A 5,177-nucleotide genomic window follows, 5' to 3' on the forward strand; every position below is an offset into this window, starting at 1 on the left:
ATATGTGTAAATAAAACATATGAAGGTATCAATTCTTGTGTTAATTAATCAATGATTGTGTCTAGAGTTAACAATACTGAATTGTACACTTAAAATTTTGTGAAGAGGGTAAATCTCATGTTAAGAATTCTTACCACAATAAAATAAAATAAGGCAAGATAAATTAAAATAAAATTATGTGAATCATACCCAAATTGTTCTATAAATTGGAAAGCCATGCTAATCAAAATCTCAATAGGATTTTTGGGTAGAAATTGGCAAGTTGATTCTAAAATTTATATGGAATCCAATGCCAATACTAAGATAGTCAAAATAATTTTAAGGGAAAAAAAAGAACCAAGTCGCATGACTTGTAACTATCTGATTTCAAGACTTTCTGGGAAGTAACTAATCAAGGTAATGTAATATTTGCATATGGATAGACATACAGATCTATGGACTGAAATCCAGATATAGACCGCACATGTATTGTCAATTGATTGTTTATAGAGATGCAAGTTAATCCATTAGGATAGTCTTTGCAACAAATGGGCCTTGAGTATCTGAATAGACACTGATTAAATAAAAAGAACCTCAAGACCTGTTTCTCATGCCACACGCAAAAATTTACACAAGATGGAAGACAGATCAGAAGAAGAGGTGAGAACGACCCTGGACTGGCCAATGCCGGCGCGTGCCGCATGCCCCCCGCCCAGTGCCTGTGTCCCATTGCATGGCCGCCATGACCAAGAGAAAGGCCCAAGGGGATGCTAAAGGAGATAAAGCCAAGGTGAAGGATGAACCACAGAGGAGATCTGCAAAGTTATCTGCTAAACCTTCTTCTCTGAAGCAGAGTCCAAGCCTAAAAAGGCCCCTGCCAAGAAGGGAGAGAAGGAACCCAAAGGAAAAAGGGGAAAGCTGATGCTGACAAGGATGGGAGCAACCCGGCAGAAAATGGAGAGGCCCGGATGGAGATGCCCGAGTAGAGCAGGCGCAGAAAGCTGAAGCCGCTGGACCGGCCAAGTGAAGTTTGTGCATTTCTGATAACTGTATTCTGGTGACTGTATAGTCTGAAATACGACTTTTAATCCAGTTTTATAAAAATGCAAAATTTTTTTTACCTTTTTAATCCCTGTTGTTAGCACACAGAATCCTTCATTGCTGTGCTGGGGGGCGGGCATATATCACTAACAGAATATCTCTGAAGCTAGATTGATATGGAGCGAAAACACCTCTTCCTTCGAGTTTTGAGATTCTTTCTCTAGGTTTTCAGAAGGAGGGATTCCTTAATGCTGACACACATGAGCCACATTGGCACAAATGCCTTGTCATGTGGAAAGACTAAAATTTATTTTTTATGTCTTCTTCTCCCTCTGCCTTCAACATAGACTTGACTCCCTTAAACCCAGACACCTGTTGGGACCTGACTCCAAGAAATGGTTCTAGTATGTCAGGCAATCTAGACTCTCCAGTGTCACCATGGAGATGGCGTCCTTCAAAAGAATTCCTTTAAAAGCTTTTGCATCTTCAGATGGATACCTCTGCCATTTTCATTTCATTTCCTGAAAGTCAGGGTCAGGTTGTGAAAACCCGTTGAAAGACTTGCTAAGTGTGAAATGCCAACCTTCATGCTAACCTCTCCCTGTTCAGGGCATTACATGAAGAGTTCATTGGGTTTTATAATGGCTTTCTGATTTCGGTAGTCCATTGAAGAAGGGAGTTTGAAAGTTGTTGTATACTGTTAACGATTGTCTGCCCATGTCCTGCCTGAAGTACCATGATTATCTGTGGAAAGTATCTTTAATAAAGCTGGATACAGTTTGGCTTGGGGGGGAAAAAAGATGGCGGATAGATCTAAGTGTAAAACCTGAAATTATAAAATGTCTAGTGATAAACCGGAGAAAATCTTGGCAATTATGGAGAAAGCCCAAAACACAAACTATAAAAACTGGAGAAAAACTCAATTTCATCAAAATTTAAAATTTAGTTGCTTGAAAGACACCTTTAAGGAAACAAAAAGGCAAGTCAGACTGAAGGACAATATTCAAAATACAATATATCTGACGGGAGACTTGTGTTAAAAAATTTAAAGAACTCTTCTTACAAACCAATAATAAGAAGACAACCCTATTTTTTTTTTAAATGGGAGAAAGATTTTAAACACTTCACAAGAGAACTTAATGAATGGCCAGTAAATACAGGAAAAGCTATTCAACATTACTTGTCATCAGGAAAGTATAATTAAAGCCACACTGAGATATAAATTTACACCCATTTCACTGGCTCTGGTTTGGAACAACTGGAAATCTTGGGCATTATTGATGGAAATACAAAGTGGTATAGCTAGCTTGGGAAACAGTTGGCAGTTTCTTTTAAGTTAAAAATACACTTACTATATGAGACAGCAGCTCCATTCCTAAGTGCGTACCCAAGAAAAATGAGAACATATGTCCACAAAAATTTTTGGATGCTAATATTCATGATAACTTTATTCATAATAGCCTAAAACAGAAAAGAATCCAAATGTCTTAAGGGTAAACACATTGAGTTACAATCATATAATAGAACATTAGGAAGCAATGAAAAGGCATGGACTGCTGATGTCCATGCGACATGGATTGAATTTCAAAAACATTAATTGAAGGGCACCTGGGTAGCTCAGTCAGTTAAGCACGTGGCTCTTGGTTCTGGCTCAGATCTTAGGGTTGGGGGATCGAGCCCCGCATGGGGATCCGTGCTCAGTGGGCAGTCTGCTTAAGGACTCTCTCTCTCCCTCTCTGCAACCACGCGCATGTGTACTCTCTCTCTAAAATAAATAAATCAACCCTAAAAAAAATTAAGTGGAATTTTTAGGAAGTCATGATATTAACTTCATTTATATGAAATTCTATAAAAGGCAACACTCATCCACAATGACGGAAGACAAATCGGTGGTTGTCTAAGACCAGGAATTTTGGGGTGAGGTAGGTGCTCCCTATCTTAACGTGGTTGTGGTTATGTGGGAATATACATTTGTCAAGTTCATGAAACTGTGAGATAGACAAAATTGGTATTTCTTAAAGGGGAAGTGCTTCTACCCTCCGTTTTAATTCCACCCCCCACCCCGTGCTTGTCAGAACAAGGTACACCTAGCAGAGTTGCCCTTGAAAAGTCTGCTGATGAAGGGAGCATCACAATTAGGCCGTTAGAACAGCTTGATTTGACACCTAAATGTAGAAATTCTTAGAGGGGAAAAAAAAAATCGCATTTGCATTGTCGCCATGGAACGAATGGCCCAGAGAGAGGACGTCATGGCGACAGTTTTAAGATGGGGTTTCCTTTTCTAGCAAAGTGCAGGGGCACAGGATTGTGAGCTCATTATTAACAAGGATTCTGAAACTTCATTTTGTTTTTATGAATACATTGTTGTTTGAGCGGAGGAACTGCTACTCTGATGGAAACTGTCTCCTGCACTGAAGAAACAGCACCAATTAACAATATTCATCTGCCAACTCAGGCTCACTGGACTTGACAAAAATAGCTCTTTTTTTTCCTGAGGAGGGAAAGTTTTCCTCTGTCTACCTCTCTGGTGATGGGCAGAGATGGCGGAGGAAACATATTCCAGATCAGTCACCCTCCTGTCTCATGCTCTGGCCTCAGCCACTGAGTCACATGGGGCCGGCATCCGAGGGGACCCGTTCCAGGACCTTACTTTCTTTTTTTAAAAAAGATTTTATTTATTTATTTGATATAGAGATCACAAGTAGGCAGAGAGGCAGGCAGAGAGAGAGGGGGAAGCGGCTCCCCGCTGAGCAGAGAGCCTGATGCGGGGCTCGATCCCAAGACCCTGGAATCATGACCTGAGCCCAAGTCAGAGGTTTTAACCCACTGAGCCACCCAGGCGCCCCCCTTCTCTGGCTTCTTAACCACCAAAGTCACTCTGTGTAAGTTCATTAGCTAAAGGCCCCACTGGAATGTTTGCCATTTGTCTTTTTCCTCTTACTCTTCATATCTTATTGCTCTTCTTCCTTTCAATTCTCTCTTTCTTTTGGTCCCCTAGTTCTTCCTTTCTTTTCTTTTATGGAGGACTTCACCCGTCCCTGGCATATTTTTACACATATTTTACTCCTTTAATGAAATGATGGTGGACGCTCCCTTCACAGCGTATCAGATTGGGCTGTTTCTTCCTGATGCCACTTCCTCATGCGAAGTGATACCAAATCTTCCCCATCCCCGTCCTCACCTCCTCTTCCTTTTGGGTGTTCTATTCCTGTCCTGAGACGGGACTGGCCATTTCTTCCTGGTATCTTGCCCTACTTAAATACCTAGAAGCTAATTCCCTTCTAGAGCCTAAGTTTTTTGTGTAAGAGGAAATCCTTTCATGATCCCTGTAAAAGTGACAATTGTCGATTACATTTAAAAAAAGCAAAGGATGGGGCGCCTGGGTGGCTCAGTGGGTTAAGCTTCTGCCTTCGGCTCAGGTCATGATCTCAGGGTCCTGGGATCGAGCCCCGCATCGGGCTCTCTGCTTGGCGGGAAGCCTGCTTCCCCCTCTTTATGCCTGCCTGCTTGTGATCTCACTCTCTCTCTCTGTCAAATAAATGCATAAAATCTTTTAAAAAATAAAGTAAAAAGAGCAAAGGATAAACATCTATTGCATCACAATGAAATGGATGCCGAAAAGTAAATTTGTTGCCATATAGTGGAAACAGGCAGATACAAAACAATTACAATAAAAGAGTGTGAAAGACACCAGCAAAACTTTCAAGGGTGATTGGCAGGTTCATTAACTTGACTATAGTGATGGTTTCATGGGAGTTTATTATGTCAAAACTCATCAGATAGTACAATTTCAATATGGACAGTTTATTTACATCAATTATACCTCAGCACAGTTGTATAGCGAGCAAACACTCAAAAAACATCTGTGACTTAAAAATAACCAACCAGGCTATCGTCACTTGCAGACAAGTGTACATGGAATTATAGCCACGTTATTAACCAGTTGCAACTGTATTATATTAAAGTCTCACTTTACCTTAAAAAATTATGATGTGATGATAAATGTAATGAATGTCGAGTGCTTCTGGGGTGCCCTCATGCAAGCTTATGTCACTGTGAGCCGACGGATCAGCCTAAAACCTGTATCACACATACTGATCACATTCACTTCTACAAATGAGATTGTTTTAGCTCATTGTTCCCATATGCTGAAGGGC

At 40.6% G+C, this 5,177-nt stretch overlaps 1 pseudogene; it reads left to right on the plus strand.

Annotated features, from left to right (window-relative positions):
- Window positions 1–721: 721 nt before the first annotated feature.
- On the plus strand, window positions 722–1,006 carry LOC111155603 (annotated as a pseudogene).
- The last annotated feature ends 4,171 nt before the right edge of the window (window positions 1,007–5,177 follow it).

Source organism: Enhydra lutris, unplaced genomic scaffold (assembly GCF_002288905.1).
Source record: "Enhydra lutris kenyoni isolate GAN:26980312 unplaced genomic scaffold, ASM228890v2 scaffoldscaffold42, whole genome shotgun sequence".
NCBI lineage: Eukaryota > Metazoa > Chordata > Mammalia > Carnivora > Mustelidae > Enhydra > Enhydra lutris.